Here is a 19,236-nt window from a genome sequence, read left to right on the forward strand (position 1 = left end):
GAGATGAGGCCCATTTCCGCTGAGGCTTCTCGAGGCTAATCACATCTAACCACTGGAACTTCCAAAGGGTCCTTCACACCCTTGCTGCAACTCAAGAAGTTCCCTGACATACCCGTCTCCACTCGAGAGGAAGCACGAGGGTCCCGCACACATCCAGGGGAGCCCCGTTTCCGCCTCCTCGCTCGAGATGAGGGATCCTTTCCCTGTTTCGTAGGGAAAGAATTCCCGGCGTCCCCGTCGCATCTCAAGAGGATGCGCTCTCCACAGGAAAGTCGAGAGGAACTCCAGGGTCGTGCCACCATTCCAAGAGTCCCCCAGATGTGTCAGTCCATTCCAGAGGAACCTGTTTTCCCTGCACTGCCTTGACGTTCAAGCCGAGGATCGATTCCCACCACGTGTGCACGTGGGACAGCCCTGTGGGAAAGACTCGTGGGAAAGCCTCGTGGGAAAGACTCGAGGGAAAACCATAGATCCTTTGATCCACGCGGCGGACTGCGTGACACTGCTGCTACCGCTCTGGAGGAAAGCGCAAGTGCATGCCCGCATTTGAGACGAGGACTGACTCCCCTGGGGAGACTCCAGAAGTACCCCAAGATCCATGTCAGCACTGGAGAGGAATCCTCAGGTTCCGGCCCCGAATCCACAGAAGGTCTTAGGCCCCGGCATCGACAGGAGAGGAATCCCGAGAGGCCCCTGAGGAACTCGCATGGGGACTGGCCTTTCCTGAGGCCACTAGAGCGGGTCCCTGAGGTCCCCGTTGTAAGTCGAGAGAACCTGCCGCAACTCGACAAAATCCAGGAGGCTTTGCCCTCCATGCGAGATGAGGCCCATTTCCGCTGAGGCTTCTCGAGGCTAATCACATCTAACCACTGGAACTTCCAAAGGGTCCTTCACACCCTTGCTGCAACTCAAGAAGTTCCCCGACATACCCGTCTCCACTCGAGAGGAAGCACGAGGGTCCCGCACACATCCAGGGGAGCCCCGTTTCCACCTCCTAGCTGGAGATGAGGGATCCTTTCCCTGTTTCGTAGGGAAAGAATTCCCGGCGTTCCCGTCGCATCTCAAGAGGAGGCGCTCTCCACAGGAAAGGCGAGAGGAACTCCAGGGTCGTGCCACCATTCCAAGAGTCCCCCAGATGTGTCAGTCCATTCCAGAGGAACCTGTTTTCCCTGCACTGCCTTGACGTTCAAGCCGAGGATCGATTCCCACCACGTGTGCACGTGGGACAGCCCTGTGGGAAAGACTCGTGGGAAAGCCTCGTGGGAAAGACTCGAGGGAAAACCATAGATCCTTTGATCCACGCGGCGGACTGCGTGACACTGCTGCTACCGCTCTGGAGGAAAGCGCAAGTGCATGCCCGCATTTGAGACGAGGACTGACTCCCCTGGGGAGACTCCAGAAGTACCCCAAGATCCATGTCAGCACTGGAGAGGAATCCTCAGGTTCCGGCCCCGACTCCACAGATGGTCTTAGGCACCGGCATCGACGGGAGAGGAATCCCGAGAGGCCCCCGAGGAACTCGCATGGGGACTGGCCTTTCCTGAGGCCACCAGAGCGGGTCCCTGATGGCCCCGTCGTAGGTCAAGAGCACCTGCCGCAACTCGAGAAAATCCAGGAGGTTTTGCCCTCCAGGCGAATGAGGCTCATTTCCGCTGATTTCTCGAGGCTAATCACATCTAACCACTGGAACTTCCAAAGGGTCCTTCACACCCTTACTGCAACTCAAGAAGTTCCCCGACATACCCGTCTCCACACGAGAGGAAGCACGAGGGTCCCGCACACATCCAGGGGAGCCCCGTTTCCGCCTCCTAGCTCGAGATGAGGGATCCTTTCACTGTTTCCTAGGGAAAGAATTCCCGGCGTACCCGTCGCATATCAAGAGGAGGCGCTCTCCACAGGAAAGGCGAGAGGAACTCCAGGGACGTGCCACCATTCCAAGAGTCCCCCAGATGTGTTAGTCCATTCCAGAGGAACCTGTTTTCCCTGCACTGCCTTGACGTTCGAGCCGAGGATCGACTCCCACCACGTGTGCACGTGGGACCGCCCTGTGGGAAAGACTCGTGGGAAAGCCTCGTGGGAAAGACTGGAGGGAAAACCATAGATCCTTTGATCCACGCGGCGGACTGCGTGACACTGCTGCTACCGCTCTTGAGGAAAGCACAAGTGCATGCCCGCATTCGAGACGAGGACTGACTCCCCTGGGGAGACTCCAGAAGTACCCCAAGATCCATTTCAGCACTGGAGAGGAATCCAGAGGTTCCGGCCCCTACTCCACACAAGGTCTTAGGCCGCGGCATCGACGGGAGAGGAATCCCGAGAGGCCCCCGTGGAACTCGCATGGGGACTGGCCTTTCCTGAGGCCACCAGAGCGGGTCCCTGACGTCCCCGTTAAGTCGAGAGCACCTGCTGCAACTCGAGAAAATCCAGGAGGTTTTGCCCTCCAGGCGAGATGAGGCCCATTTCCGCTGAGGCTTCTCGAGGCTAATCACATCTAACCACTGGAACTTCCAAAGGGTCCTTCACACCCTTGCTGCAACTCAAGAAGTACCCCGACATACCCGTCTCCACTCGAGAGGAAGCACGAGGGTCCCGCACACATCCAGGGGAGCCCCGTTTCCGCCTCCTAGCTCGAGATGAGGGATCCTTTCCCTGTTTCGTAGGGAAAGAATTCTCGGCGTTCCCGTCGCATATCAAGAGGAAGCGCTCTCCACAGGAAAGGCGAGAGGAACTCCAGGGTCGTGCCACCATTCCAAGAGTCCCCCAGATGTGTCAGTCCATTCCAGAGGAACCTGTTTTCCCTGCACTGCCTTGACGTTCGAGCCGAGGATCGACTCCCACCACGTGTGCACGTGGGACAGCCCAGTGGGAAAGCCTCGTGGGAAAGCCTCGTGGGAAAGACTCGAGGGAAAACCATAGATCCTTTGATCCACGCGGCGGACTGCGTGACACTGCTGCTACCGCTATGGAGGAAAGCGCAAGTGCATGCCCGCATTCGAGACGGGGACTGACTCCCCTGTAGAGACTCCAGCAGTACCGAAAGATCCATGTCAGCACTGGTGCGGAATACTCAGGTTCCTGCCCCGACTCCACACAAGGTCTTAGGCCCCGGCATCGACGGGAGAGGAATCCCGAGAAGCCCCCGAGGAACTCGCATGGGGACTGGCCTTTCCTGAGGCCACCAGAGCGGGTCCCTGAGGGCCCCGTCGTAGGTCGAGAGCACCTGCCCCAACTCGAGAAAATCCAGGAGGTTTTGCCCTCCAGGCAAGATGAGGCTCATTTCCGCTGAGATTTCTCGAGGCTCATCACATCTAACCACTGGAACTTCCAAAGGGTCCTTCACACCCTTACTGCAACTCAAGAAGTTCCCCGACATACCCGTCTCCACTCGAGAGGAAGCACGAGGGTCCCGCACACATCCAGGGGAGCCCCGTTTCCGCCTCCTAGCTCGAGATGAGGGATCCGTTCACTGTTTCGTAGGGAAAGAATTCCCGGAGTTCCCGTCGCATCTCAAGAGGAGGCGCTCTCCACAGGAAAGGCGAGAGGAACTCCAGGGTCGTGCCACCATTCCAAGAGTCCCCCAGATGTGTCAGTCCATTCCAGAGGAACCTGTTTTCCCTTCACTGCCCTGACGTTCGAGCCGAGGATCGACTCCCACCACGTGTGCACGTGGGACAGCCCTGTGGGAAAGACTCGTGGGAAAGCCTCGTGGGAAAGACTCGGGGGAAAACCATAGATCCTTTGATCCACGCGGCGGACTGCGTGACACTGCTGCTACCGCTCTGGAGGAAAGCGCAAGTGCATGCCCGCATTCGAGATGAGGACTGACTCCCCTGGGGAGACTACAGAAATACCCCAAGATCCAGGTCAGCACTGGAGAGGAATCCTCAGGTTCCGGCCCCGACTCCACACAAGGTCTTAGGCCCCGGCATCGGCGGGAGAGGAATCCCGAGAGGCCCCCGAGGAACTCGCATGGGGACTGGCGTTTCCTGAGGCCACCAGAGCGGGTCCCTGAGGCCCCGTCGTAAGTCGAGAGCACCTGCCGCAACTCGAGAAAATCCAGGAGGTTTTGCCCTCCAGGCGAGATGAGGCCCATTTCCGCTGAGGCTTCTCGAGGCTAATCACATCTAACCACTGGAACTTGCAAAGGGTACTTCACACCCTTACTGCAACTCAAGAAGTTCCCCGACATACCCGTCTCCACTAGAAAGGAAGCACGAGGGTCCCGCACACAACCAGGGGAGCCCCGTTTCCGCCTCCTAGCTCGAGATGAGGGATCCTTTCCCTGTTTCGTAGGGAAAGAATTCCCGGCGTTCCCGTCGCATCTCAAGAGGAGGCGCTCTCCATAGGAAAGGCGAGAGGAACTCCAGGGTCGTGCCACCATTCCAAGAGTCCCCCAGATGTGTCAGTCCATTCCAGAGGAACCTGTTTTCCCTGCACTGCCTTGACGTTCAAGCCGAGGATCGACTCCCACCACGTGTGCACGTGGGACAGCCCTGTGGGAAAGCCTCGTAGGAAAGCCTAGCCTGTTGGGAAAGACTCGAGGGAAAACCATAGATCCCTTGATCCACGCGGCGGACTGCGTGACACTGCTGCTACCGCTCTGGAGGAAAGCGCAAGTGCATGCCCGCATTCGAAACGAGGACTGACTCCCTGTAGAGACTCCAGAAGTACCCCAAGATCCATGTCAGCACTGGAGCAGAATCCTCAGGTTCCTGCCCCGACTCGCCACAAGGTCTTAGGCCCCGGCATTGACGGGAGAGGAATCCCGAGAGGCCCCCGAGGAACTCGCATGGGGACTGGCCTTTCCTGAGGCCACCAGAGCGGGTCCCTGAAGTCCCCGTCGTAAGTCGAGAGCACCTGCCGCAACTCGACAAAATCCAGGAGGTTTTGCCCTCCAGGCGAGATGAGGCTCATTTCCGCTGAGATTTCTCGAGGCTAATCATATCTAACCACTGGAACTTCCAAAGCATCCTTCACACCCTTGCGGCAACTCAAGAAGTTCCCCGACATACCCGTCTCCACTAGAAAGGAAGCACGAGCGTCCCGCACACATCCAGGTTAGCCCCGTTTCCGCCTCCTAGCTCGAGATGAGGGATCCTTTCCCTGTTTCGTAGGGAAAGAATTCCCGGCGTTCCCGTCGCATCTCAAGAGGAGGCGCTCTCCACAGGAAAGGCGAGAGGAACTCCAGGGTCGTGCCACCATTCCAAGAGTCCCCCAGATGTGTCAGTCCATTCCAGAGGAACCTGTTTTCCCTGCACTGCCTTGACGTTCAAGCCGAGGATCGACTCCCACCCCGTGTGCACGTGGGACAGCCCTGTGGGAAAGCCTCGTGGGAAAGCCTAGCCTGGTGGGAAAGACTCGAGGGAAAACCATAGATCCCTTGATCCACGCGGAGGACTGCGTGACACTGCTGCTACCTCTCTGGAGGAAAGCGCAAGTGCATGCCCGCATTCGAGACGAGGACTGACTCCACTGTAGAGACTCCAGAATTACCCCAAGATCCATGTCAGCACTGGAGCGGAATCCTCAGGTTCCTGCCCCGACCCCACACAAGGTCTTAGGCCCCGGCATCGACGGGAGAGGAATCCCGAGAGGCCCCCGAGGAACTCGCATGGGGACTGGCCTTTCCTGAGGCCACCATAGCGGGTCCCTGAGGGCCCCGTCGTAGGTCGAGAGCACCTGCCGCAACTCGAGAAAATCCAGGAGGTTTTGCCCTCCAGGCGAGATGAGGCTCATTTCCGCTGAGATTTCTCGAGGCTAATCACATCTAACCACTGGAACTTCCAAAGGGTCCTTCACACCCTTGCTGCAACTCAAGAAGTTCCCCGACATACCCGTGTCCACTCGAGAGGAAGCACGAGGATCCCGCACAGATCCATGGGAGCGCCGTTTCCGCCTCCTAGCTTGAGATGAGTGATCCTTTCCCTGTTTCGTAGGGAAGGAATTCCCGGCGTTCCCGTCGCATCTCAAGAGGAGGCGCTCTCCACAGGAAAGGCGAGAGGAACTCCAGGGTCGTGCCACCATTCCAAGAGTCCCCCAGATGTGTCAGTCCATTCCAGAGGAACCTGTTTTCCCTGCACTGCCTTGACGTTCAAGCCGAGGATCGACTCCCAACACATGTGCACGTGGGACAGACCTGTGGGAAAGCCTCGTGGGAAAGCCTAGCCTGGTGGGAAAGACTCGAGGGAAAACCATAGATCCCTTGATCCACGCGGCGGACTGCGTGACACTGCTGCTACCTCTCTGGAGGAAAGCGCAAGTGCATGCCCGCATTCGAGACGAGGACTGACTCCCCTGTAGAGTCTCCAGAAGTACCCCAAGATCCATGTCAGCACTGGAGCGGAATCCTCAGGTTCCTGCCCCGACCCCACACAAGGTTTTAGGCCCCGGCATCGAAGGGAGAGGAATCCCGAGAGGCCCCCGAGGAACTCGCATGGGGACTGGCCTTTCCTGAGGCCACCAGAGCGGGTCCCTGAGGGCCCCGTCGTAGGTCGAGAGCACCTGCCGCAACTCGAGAAAATCCAGGAGGTTTTGCCCTCCAGGCGAGATGAGGCTCATTTCCGCTGAGATTTCTCGAGGCTAATCACATCTAACCACTGGAACTTCCAAAGGGTCCTTCACACCCTTGCTGCAACTCAAGAAGTTCCCCGACATACCCGTCTCCACTCGAGAGGAAGCACGAGGGTCCCGCACCCATCCAGTGGAGACCCGTTTCCGCCTCCTAGCTCGAGATGAGGGATCCTTTCCCTGTTTAGTAGGGAAAGAATTCCCGGCATTCCCGTCGAATCTCAAGAGGAGGCGCTCTCCACAGGAAAGGCGAGAGGATGTCCAGGGTCGTGCCACCATTCCAAGAGTCCCCGAGATGTGTCAGTACATTCCAGAGGAACCTGTTTTCCCTGCACTGCCTTGACGTTCGAGCCGAGGATCGACTCCCACCACGTGTGCACGTGGGACAGCCCTGTGGGAAAGACTCGTGGGAAAGCCTCGTGGGAAAGACTCGGGGAAAAACCATAGATCCTTTGATCCACGCGGCGGACTGCGTGACACTGCTGCTACCGCTCTGGAGGAAAGCGCAAGTGCATGCCCGCATTCGAGACGAGGACTGACTCCCCTGGGGAGACTCCAGAAGTACCCCAAGATCCATGTCAGCACTGGAGAGGAATCCTCAGGTTCCGGCCCCGACTCCACACAAGGTCTTAGGCCCCGGCATCGTCGGGAGAGGAATCCCGAGAGGCCCCCGAGGAACTCGCATGGGGACTGGCGTTTCCTGAGGCCACCAGAGCGGGTCCCTGAGGTCCCCGTCGTAAGTCGAGAGCACCTGCCGCAACTCGAGAAAATCCAGGAGGTTTTGCCCTCCAGGCGAGATGAGGCCCATTTCCGCTGAGGCTTCTCGAGGCTAATCACATCTAACCACTGGAACTTCCAAAGGGTCCTTCACACCCTTACTGCAACTCAAGAAGTTCCCCGACATACCCGTCTCCACTCGAGAGGAAGCACGAGGGTCCCGCACACATCCAGGGGAGCCCCGTTTCCGCCTCCTAGCTCGAGATGAGGGATCCTTTCACTGTTTCCTAGGGAAAGAATTCCCGGCGTACCCGTCGCATATCAAGTGGAGGCGCTCTCCACAGGAAAGGCGAGAGGAAGTCCAGGGACGTGCCACCATTCCAAGAGTCCCCCAGATGTGTTAGTCCATTCCAGAGGAACCTGTTTTCCCTGCACTGCCTTGACGTTCGAGCCGAGGATCGACTCCCACCACGTGTGCACGTGGGACCGCCCTGTGGGAAAGCCTCGTGGGAAAGCCTCGTGGGAAAGACTGGAGGGAAAACCATAGATCCTTTGATCCACGCGGCGGACTGCGTGACACTTCTGCTACCGCTCTGGAGGAAAGCACAAGTGCATGCCCGCATTCGAGACGAGGACTGACTCCCCTGGGGAGACTCCAGAAGTACCCCAAGATCCATGTCAGCACTGGAGAGGAATCCAGAGGTTCCGGCCCCTACTCCACACAAGGTCTTAGGCCCCGGCATCGACGGGAGAGGAATCCCGAGAGGCCCCCGAGGAACTCGCATGGGGACTGGCCTTTCCTGAGGCCACCAGAGCGGGTCCCTGAGGGCCCCGTCGTAGGTCGAGAGCACCTGCCGCAACTCGAGAAAATCCAGGAGGTTTTGCCCTCCAGGCAAGATGAGGCTCATTTCCGCTGAGATTTCTCGAGGCTAATCACATCTAACCACTGGAACTTCCAAAGGGTCCTTCACACCCTTACTGCAACTCAAGAAGTTCCCCGACATACCCGTCTCCACTCGAGAGGAAGCACGAGGGTCCCGCACACATCCAGGGGAGCCCCGTTTCCGCCTCCTAGCTCGAGATGAGGGATCCTTTCCCTGTTTCGTAGGGAAAGAATTCCAGGCGTTCCCGTCGCATCTCAAGAGGAGGCGCTCTCCACAGGAAAGGCGAGAGGAACTCCAGGGTCGTGCCACCATTCCAAGAGTCCCCCAGATGTGTCAGTCCATTCCAGAGGAACCTGTTTTCCCTGCACTGCCTTGACGTTCAAGCCGAGGATCGACTCCCACCACGTGTGCACGTGGGACAGCCCTGTGGGAAAGACTCGTGGGAAAGCCTAGCCTGGTTGGAAAGACTCGAGGGAAAACCATAGATCCTTTGATCCACGCGGCGGACTGCGTGACACTGCTGCTACCGCTCTGGAGGAAAGCGCAAGTGTATGCCCGCATTCGAGACGAGGACTGACTCCCCTGGGGAGACTCCAGAAGTACCCCAAGATCCATGTCAGCACTGGAGAGGAATCCTCAGGTTCCGGCCCCGACTCCACACAAGGTCTTCGGCCCCGGCATCGACGGGAGAGGAATCCCGATAGGCCCCCGTGGAACTCGCATGGGGCTGGCCTTTCATGAGGCCACCAGAGCGGGTCTCCGAGGTCCCCGTCGTAAGTCGAGAGCACCTGCCGCAACTCGAGAAAATCCAGGAGGTTTTGCCCTGCAGGCGAGATGAGGCCCATTTCCGCTGAGGCTTCTTGAGGCTCATCACATCTAACCACTGGAACTTCCAAAGGGTCCTTCACACCCTTACTGCAACTCAAGAAGTTCCCCGACATACCCGTCTCCACTCGAGAGGAAGCACGAGGGTCCCGCACACATCCAGGGGAGCCTCGTTTCCGCCTCTTAGCTCGAGATGAGGGATCCTTTCCCTGTTTCTTAGGGAAAGAATTCCCGGCGTTCCCGTCGCATCTCAAGAGGAGGCGCTCTCCACAGGAAAGGCGAGAGGAACTCCAGGGTCGTGCCACCATTCCAAGAGTCCCCCAGAAGTGTCAGTCCCCTCCAGAGGAACCTGTTTTCCCTGCACTGCCTTGACGTTCAAGCCGAAGATCGACTCCCACCACGTGTGCACGTGGGACAGCCCTGTGGGAAAGCCTCGTGGGAAAGCCTCGTGGGAAAGACTCGAGGGAAAACCATAGATCCTTTGATCCACGCGGCGGACTGAGTGACACTGCTGCTACCGCTCTGGAGGAAAGCGCAAGTGCATGCCCGCAATCGAGACGAGGACTGACTCCCCTGGGGAGACTCCAGAACTACCCCATGATCCATGTCAGCACTGGACAGGAATCCTCAGGTTCCGGCCCCGACTCCACACAAGGACTTAGGCCCCGGTATCGATGGGAGAGGAATCCCGAGAGGCCACCGAGGAACTCGCATGGGGACTGGCCTTTCGTGAGGCCACCAGAGCGGGTCCCCGAGGTCCCCGTCGTAAGTCGAGAGCACCTGCCGCAACTCGAGAAAATCCAGGAGGTTTTGCCCTCCAGGCGAGATGAGGCCCATTTCCGCTGAGGCTTCTCGAGGCTCATCACATCTAACCACTGGAACTTCCAAAGGGTCCTTCACACCCTTGCTGCAACTCAAGAAGTTCCCCGACATACCCGTCTCCACTCGAGAGGAAGCACGAGGGTCCCGCACCCATCCAGGGGAGACCCGTTTCCGTCTCCTAGCTCGAGATGAGGGATCCTTTCCCTGTTTAGTAGGGAAAGAATTCCCTGCATTCCCGTCGGATCTCAAGAGGAGGCGCTCTCCACAGGAAAGGCGAGAGGAACTCCAGGGTCGTGCCACCATTCCAGGAGTCCCCCAGAAGTGTCAGTCCATTCCAGAGGAACCTGTTTTCCCTGCACTGCCTTGACGTTGAAGCCGAGGATCGACTCCCACCACGTGTGCACGTGGGACAGACCTGTGCGAAAGCCTCGTGGGAAAGCCTTGTCGGAAAGACTCGAGGGAAAACCATAGATCCTTTGATCCACGCGACGGAATGCGTGACACTGCTGCTACCGCTCTGGAGGAAAGCGCAAGTGCATGCCGCATTCGAGACGAGGACTGACTCACCTAGGGAGACTCCAGAACTACCCCATGATCCATGTCAGCCCTGGAGAGGAATCCTCAGGTTCCGGCCCCGACTCCACACAAGGACTTAGGCCCCGGCATCGACGGGCGAGGAATCCCGAGAGGCCACCGAGGAACTCGCATGGGGACTGGCCTTTCGTGAGGCCACCAGAGCGGGTCCCCGAGGTCCCCGTCGTAAGTCGAGAGCACCTGCCGCAACTCGAGAAAATCCAGGAGGTTTTGCCCTCCAGGCGAGATGAGGCCCATTTCCGCTGAGGCTTCTCGAGGCTCATCACATCTAACCACTGGAACTTCCAAAGGGTCCTTCACACCCTTGCTGCAACTCAAGAAGTTCCCCGACATACCCGTCTCCACTCGAGAGGAAGCACGAGGGTCCCGCACCCATCCAGGGGAGACCCGTTTCCGCCTCCTAGCTCGAGATGAGGGATCCTTTCCCTGTTTAGTAGGGAAAGAATTCCCGGCATTCCCGTCGAATCTCAAGAGGAGGCGCTCTCCACAGGAAAGGCGAGAGGATGTCCAGGGTCGTTCCACCATTCCAAGAGTCCCCCAGATGTGTCAGTCCATTCCAGAGGAACCTGTTTTCCCTGCACTGCCTTGACGTTGAAGCCGAGGATCGACTCCCACCACGTGTGCACGTGGGACCGACCTGTGTGAAAGCCTCGTGGTAAAGCCTTGTCGGAAAGACTCGAGGGAAAACCATAGATCCTTTGATCCACGCGACGGACTGCGTGACACTACTGCTACCGCTCTGGAGGAATGCGCAAGTGCATGCCCTTATTCGAGACGAGGACTGACTCCCCTGGCGAGACTCCAGAAGTACCCCAAGATCCATGTCAGCACTGGAGAGGAATCCTCAGGTTCCGGCCCCGACTCCACACAAGGTCTTAGGCCCCGGCATCGACGGGAGAGGAATCCCGAGAGGCCCCCGAGGAACTCGCATGGGGACTGGCCTTTCCTGAGGCCACCAGAGCGGGTCCTCGAGGTCCCCGTCGTACGTCGAGAGCACATGCCACAACTCGAGAATATCCAGGAGGTTTTGCCCTCCAAGCGAGATGAGGCCCATTTCCGCTGAGGCTTCTCGAGGCTCATCACATCTAACCACTGGAACTTCCAAAGGGTCCTTTACACCCTTGCTGCAACTCAAGAAGTTCCCCGACATACCCGTCTCCACTCCAGAGGAAGCACGAAGGTCCCGCACCCATCCAGTGGAGACCCGTTTCCGCCTCCTAGCTCGAGATGAGGGATCCTTTCCCTGTTTCGTAGGGAAAGAATTCCCGGCGTTCCCGTCGCATCTCAAGAGGAGGCGCTCTCCACAGGAAAGGCGAGAGGAAGTCCAGGGTCGTGCCACCATTCCAAGAGTCCCCCAGATGTGTCAGTCCATTCCGGAGATACCTGTTTTCCCTACACTTCCTTGACGTTCAAGCCGAGGATCGACTCCCACCACGTGTGCACGTGGGACAGCCCTGTGGGAAAGCCTCGTGGGAAGGCCTCGAGGGAAAGACTCGATGGAAAACCATAGATCCTTTGATCCACGTGGCGGACTGCGTGACACTTCTGCTACCGCTCTGGAGGAAAGCGCAAGTGCATGCCCGCATTTGAGACGAGGACTGACTCCCCTGGGGAGACTCCAGAAATACCCCAAGATCCATGTCAGCACTGGAGAGGAATCCTCAGGTTCTGGCCCCGACTCCACAAGAGGTCTAAGTCCCCGGCATCGACGGGAGAGGAATCCCGAGAGGCCCCCGAGGAACTCGCATGGGGACTGGCCTTTCCTGAGGCCACCAGAGCGGGTCTCTGAGGTCCCCGTCGTAAGTCGAGAGCACCTGCCGCAACTCGAGAAAATCCAGGAGGTTTTGCCCTCCAGGCGAGATGAGGCCCATTTCCGGTGAGGCTTCTCGAGGCTAATCACATCTAACCACTGGAACGTCCAAAGAGTCCTTCACACCCTTGCTGCAACTCAAGAAGTTCCCCGACATACCCGTCTCCACTCGAGAGGAAGCACGAGGGTCCCGCACACATCCAGGGGAGCCCCGTTTCCGCCTCCTAGCTCGAGATGAGGGATCCTTTCCCTGTTTCGTAGGGAAAGAATTCCCGGCCTTCCCGTCGCACCTCAAGAGGAGGCGCTCTCCACAGGAAAGGCGAGAGGAAGTCCAGGGTCGTGCCACCATTCCAAGAGTCCCCCAGAAGTGTCAGTCCACTCCAGAGGAACCTGTTTTCCCTGCACTGCCTTGACGTTCAAGCCGAAGATCGACTCCCACCACGTGTGCACGTGGGACAGCCCTGTGGGAAAGCCTCGTGGGAAAGCCTCGTGGGAAATACTCGAGGGAAAACCATAGATCCTTTGATCCACGCGGCGGACTGCGAGACACTGCTGCTACCGCTCTGGAGGAAAGCGCAAGTGCATGCCCGCATTCGAGACGAGGACTGACTCCCCTGGGGAGACTCCAGAACTACCCCATGATCCATGTCAGCACTGGAGAGGAATCCTCAGGTTCCGGCCCCGACTCCACACAAGGACTTAGGCCCCGGTATCGACGGGAGAGGAATCCCGAGAGGCCAACGAGGAACTCGCATGGGGACTGGCCTTTCGTGAGGCCACCAGAGCGGGTCCCCGAGGTCCCCGTCGTAAGTCGAGAGCACCTGCCGCAACTCGAGAAAATACAGGAGGTTTTGCCCTCCAGGGGAGATGACGCCCATTTCCGCTGAGGCTTCTCCAGGCTCATCACATCTAACCACTGGAACTTCCAAAGGGTCCTTCACACCCTTGCTGCAACTCAAGAAGTTCCCCGACATACCCGTCTCCACTCGAGAGGAAGCACGAGGGTCCGGCACCCATCCAGGGGAGACCCGTTTCCGCCTCCTAGCTCGAGATGAGGGATCCTTTCCCTGTTTAGTAGGGAAAGAATTCCCGGCATTCCCGTCGAATCTCAAGAGGAGGTGCTCTCCACAGGAAAGGCGAGGGATGCCCAGGGTCGTGCCACCATTCCAAGAGTACCCCAGATGTGTCAGTCCATTCCAGAGGAACCTGTTTTCCCTGCACTGCCTTGACGTTGAAGCCGAGGATCGACTCCCAACACATGTGCACGTGGGACAGACCTGTGGGAAAGCCTCGTGGGAAAGCCTTGTCGGAAAGACTCCAGGGAAAACCATAGATCCTTTGATCCACGCGACGGACTGCGTGACACTGCTGCTACCGCTCTGGAGGAAAGCGCAAGTGCATGCCCGTATTCGAGACGAGGACTGACTCCCCTGGCGAGACTCCAGAAGTACCCCAAGATCCATGTCAGCACTGGAGAGGAATCCTCAGGTTCCGGCCCCGACTCCACACAAGGTCGTAGGCCCCGGCATCGACGGGAGAGGAATCCCGAGAGGCCCCCGAGGAACTCGCATGGGGACTGGCCTTTCCTGAGGCCACCAGAGCGGGTCCCCGAGGTCCCCGTCGTACGTCGAGAGCACCTGCCTCAACTCGAGAATATCCAGGAGGTTTTGCCCTCCAAGCGAGATGAGGCCCATTTCCGCTGAGGCTTGTCGAGGCTCATCACATCTAACCACTGGAACTTCCAAAGGGTCCTTCACACCCTTGCTGCAACTCAAGAAGTTCCCCGACATACCCGTCTCCACTCGAGAGGAAGCACGAGGGTAACGCACCCATCCAGTGGAGACCCGTTTCCGCCTCCTAGCTCGAGATGAGGGATCCTTTCCCTGTTTAGTAGGGAAAGAATTCCCGGCATTCCCGTCGAATCTCAAGAGGAGGCGCTTTACACAGGAAAGGCGAGAGGATGTCCAGGGTCGTGCCACCATTCCAAGAGTCCCCCAGATGTGTCAGTCCACTCCAGAGGAACCTGTTTTCCCTGCACTGCCTTGACGTTGAAGCCGAGGATCGACTCCCACCACGTGTGCACGTGGGACAGCCCTGTGGGAAAGCCTCGTGGGAAAGCCTTGTCGGAAAGACTGGAGGGAAAACCATAGATCCTATGATCCACGCGACGGACTGCGTGACACTGCTGCTACCGCTCTGGAGGAAAGCGCAAGTGCATGCCCTTATTCGAGACGAGGACTGACTCCCCTGGCGAGACTCCTGAAGTACCCCAAGATCCATGTCAGCACTGGAGAGGAATCCTCAGGTTCCGGCCCCGACTCCACACAAGGTCTTAGGCCCCGGCATCGACGGGAGAGGAATCCCGAGAGGCCCCCGAGGAACTCGCATGGGGACTGGCCTTTCCTGAGGCCACCAGAGCGGGTCCCCGAGGTCCCCGTCGTACGTCGAGAGCACCTGCCGCAACTCGAGAATATCCAGGAGGTTTTGCCCTCCAGGCGAGATGAGGCCCATTTCCGCTGAGGCTTCTCGAGGCTCATCACATCTAACCACTGGAACTTCCAAAGGGTCCTTCACACCCTTGCTGCAACTCAAGAAGTTCCTCGACATACCCGTCTCCACTCGAGAGGAAGCACGAGGGTCCCGCACACATCCAGGGGAGCCCCGTTTCCCCCTCCTAGCTCGAAAGGAGGGATCCTTTCCCTGTTTCGTAGGGAAAGAATTCCCGGCGTTCCCGTCGCATCTCAAGAGGAGGCGCTCTCCACAGGAAAGGCGAGAGGAAGTCCAGGGTCGTGCCACCATTCCAAGAGTCCCCCAGAAGTGTCAGTCCATTCCAGAGGAAACTGTTTTCCCTGCACTGCCTTGACGTTCAAGCCGAGGATCGACTCCCACCACCTGTGCACGTGGGACAGCCCTGAGGGAAAGTCTCGTGGGAAAGCCTAGCCTGGTGGGAAAGACTCGAGGGAAAACCATAGATCCCTTGATCCACGCGGCGGACTGCGTGACACTGCTGCTACCGCTCTGGAGGAAACAGCAAGTGCATGCCCGCATTCGAGACGAGGACTGACTCCCCTGTAGAGACTCCAGAAGAACCCCAAGATCCATGTCAGCACTGGAGCGGAATCCTCAGGTTCCTGCCTCGACTCCACACATGGTCTTAGGCCCCGGCATCGACGGGAGAGGAATCCCGAGAGGCCCCCGAGGAACTCGCATGGGGACTGGCCTTTCCTGAGGCCACCAGAGCGTGTCCCTGAGGGCCCCGTCGTAAGTCGAGAGCACCTGCCGCAACTCGAGAAAATCCAGGAGGTTTTGCCCTCCAGGCGAGATGAGGCTCATTTCCGCTGAGATTTCTCGAGGCTAATCACATCTAACCACTGGAACTTCCAAAGGGTCCTTCACACCCTTGCTGCAACTCAAGAAGTTCCCCGACATACCCGTCTCCACTCGAGAGGAAGCACGAGGGTCCCGCACACATCCAGGGGACCCCGTTTCCGCCTCCTAGCTCGAGATGAGGGATCCTTTCCCTGTATCGTAGGGAAAGAATTCCCGGCGTTCCCGTCGCATCTCAAGAGGAGGCGCTCTCCACAGGAAAGGCGAGAGGAACTCCAGGGTCGTGCCACCATTCCAAGAGTCCCCCAGATGTGTCAGTCCATTCCAGAGGAATCTGTTTTCGCTGCACTGCCTTGACGTTCAAGCCGAGGATCGGCTCCCACCACGGTGGCACGTGGGACAGACCTGTGGGAAAGCCTCGTGGGAAACATTGTTGGAAAGACTCGAGGCAAAACCATAGATCCTTTGATCTACGTGGCGGACTCCGTGACACTGCTGCTACCGCTCTGGAGGAAAGCGCAAGTGCATGCCCCCATTCGAGACGAGGACTGACTCCCCTGGCGAGACTCCAGAAGTACCCCAAGATCCATGTCAGCACTTTAGAGGAATCCTCAGGTTCCGGCCCCGACTCCACACAAGGTCTTAGGCCCCGGCATCGACGGGAGAGGAATCCCGAGAGGCCCCCGAGGAACTCGCATGGGGACTGGCCTTTCCTTAGGCCACCAGAGCGGGTCCCTGAGGCCCCCGTCGTAAGTCGAGAGCACCTGCCGCAACTCAAGAAAATCCAGGAGGTTTTGCCCTGCAGGCGAGATGAGGCCCCTTTCCGCTGAGGCTTCTCGAGGCTAATCACATCTAACCACTGGAACTTCCAAAGGGTCCTTCACACCCTTGCTGCAACTCAAGAAGTTCCCCGACATAACCGTCTCCACGCGAGAGGAAGCACGAGGGTCCCGCACACATCCAGGGGAGCCCCGTTTCCGCCTCCTAGCTCGAGATGAGGGATCCTTTCCCTGTTTCGTCAGGAAAGAATTCCCGGCGTTCCCATCGCATCTCAAGAGGAGGCGCTCTCCACAGGAAAGTCGAGAGGAACTCCAGGGTCGTGCCACCATGCCAAGAGTCCCCCAGATGTGTCAGTCCATTCCAGAGGAACCTGTTTTCGGTGCACTGCCTTGACGTTCAAGCCGAGGATCGGCTTCCAACACAGTGGCACGTGGGACAGCCCTGTGGGAAAGCCTCGTGGGAAAGCCTCGTGGGAAAGACTCGAGGGAAAAACATAGATTCTTTGATCTAGGCGGCGGACTGCGTGACACTGCTGCTACCGCTCTGGAGGAAAGCGCAAGTGCATGCCCCCATTCGAGACGAGGACTGATTCCCCTGGGGAGACTCCAGAAGTACCCCAAGATCCATGTCAGCACTGGAGAGGAATCCTCAGGTTCCGGCCCGACTCCACACAAGGTCTTAGGCCCCGGCATCGACGGGAGAGGAATCTCGAGAGGCCCCCGAGGAACTCGCATGGGACTGGCCTTTCCTGAGGCCACCAGAGCGGGTCCCTGAGGGCCCCTTCGTAAGTCGAGAGCACCTGCCACAACTCGAGAAAATCCAGGAGGTTTTTCCCTCCTGGCGAAATGAGGCTCATTTCCGCTGAGATTTCTCGAGGCTAATCACATCTAACCACTGGAACTTCCAAAGGGTCCTTCACACCCTTGCTGCAACTAAAGAAGTTCCCCGACATACCCGTCTCCACTCGAGAGGAAGCACGAGGGTCCCGCACACATCCAGGGGAGCCCCGTTTCCGCCTCCTAGCTCGAGATGAGGGATCCTTTCCCTGTTTCGTAGGGAAAGATTTCCCGGCGTTCCCGTAGCATCTCAAGAGGAGGCGCTCTCCACGGGAAAGGCGAGAGGAACTCCAGGGTCGTGCCACCATTCCAAGAGTCCCCCAGATGTGTCAGTCCATTCCAGAGGAACCTGTTTTCGCTGCACTGCCTTGACGTTCAAGCCGAGGATCGGTTCCCACCACGTGTGCACGTGGGACAGCCCTGTGGGAAAGCCTCGTGGGAAACCTCGTTGGAGAGACTCGAGGGAAAACCATAGATCCTTTGATCTACGCGGCGGACTGCGTGACACTGCTGCTAACGCTCTGGAGGAAAGCGCAAGTGCATGCCCCCATTCGAGACAAGGACTGACTCCCCTGGCGAGACTCCGGAAGTACCCCAAGATCCATGTCAGCACTCGAGAGGAATCCTCAGGTTCCGGCCCCGACTCCACACAAGGTCTTAGGCCCCGGCATCGACGGGAGAGGAATCCCGAGAGGCCCCCGAGGAACGCGCATGGGGACTGGCCTTTCCTTAGGCCACCAGAGCGGGTCCCTGAGGGCCCCATCGTAAGTCGAGAGCACCTGCCGCAACTCGAGAAAATCCAGGAGGTTTTGCCCTCCAGGCGAGATGAGGCCCATTTCCGCTGAGGCTTCTCGAGGCTAATCACATCTAACCACTGGAACTTCCTAAGGGTCCTTCACACCCTTGCTGCAACTCAAGAAGTTCCCCGACATACCCGTGTCCACTCGAGAGGGAGAACGAGGGTCCCGCACACATCCAGGGTAGCCCCGTTTCCGCCTCCTAGATCGAGATGAGGGATCCTTTCCCTGTTTCGTAGGGAAAGAATTCCCGGCGTTCCCATCGCATCTCAAGAGGAGGCGATCTCCACAGGAAAGGCGAGAGGAACTCCAGGGTCGTGCCACCATTCCAAGAGTCCCCCAGATGTGTCAGTCCAATACAGAGGAACGTATATTCCCTGCACTGCCTCGACGTTCATGCCGAGGATCGACTCCCACCACGGTGGCACGTGGGACAGCCCTGTGGGAAAGCCTCGTGGGAAAGCCTCGAGGGAAAGCCATAGATCCCTTGATCCACGCGGCGGAATGCGTGACACTGCTGCTACCGCTCTGGAGGAAAGCGCAAGTGCATGCCCGCATTCGAGACCAGAGACAGACTCCCCTGGGGAGAATCCAGGAGTACCCCAAGATCCATGTCAGCACTGGAGAGGAATCCTCAGGTTCCGGCCCCGACTCCACACAAGGTCTTAGGCCCCGGCATCGACGGGAGAGGAATCCCGAGAGGCCCCCGAGGAACTCGCATGGGGACTGGCCTTTCCTGAGGCCACCAGAGCGGGTCCCCGAGGTACCCATCGTAAGTCGAGAGCACCTGCCGCAACTCGAGAAAATCCAGGAGGTTTTGCCCCCAGGCGGGATGAGGCCCATTTCCGCTGAGGCTTCTCGAGGCTAATCACATGTAACCACTGGAACGTCCAAAGGGTCCTTCACACCCTTGCTGCAACTCAAGAAGTTCCCCCACATAGACATACCGTCTCCACTCGAGAGGAAGCACCAAGGTCCCGCACACATCCAGGGGAGCCCCGTTTCGGCCTCATAGCTCGAGAGGAGGGATCCTTTCCCTGTTTCGTAGTGAAATAATTCCCGGCGTTCTCGTCGCATCTCAAGAGGAGGCGCTCTCCACAGGAAAGGCGAGAGGAACTCCAGGGTCGTGCCACCATTCCAAGAGTCCCCCAGATGTGTCAATCCATTGCAGAGGAACCTGTTTTCCCTGCACTGCCTTGACGTTCAAGCCGAGGATCGACTCCCACCACGTGAGCACGTGGTACAGCCCGGTGGGAAAGCCTCGTGGGAAAGCCTCG

The sequence above is a fragment of the Ovis canadensis genome, chromosome 2 (assembly GCF_042477335.2).
Source record: "Ovis canadensis isolate MfBH-ARS-UI-01 breed Bighorn chromosome 2, ARS-UI_OviCan_v2, whole genome shotgun sequence".
Lineage (NCBI taxonomy): Eukaryota > Metazoa > Chordata > Mammalia > Artiodactyla > Bovidae > Ovis > Ovis canadensis.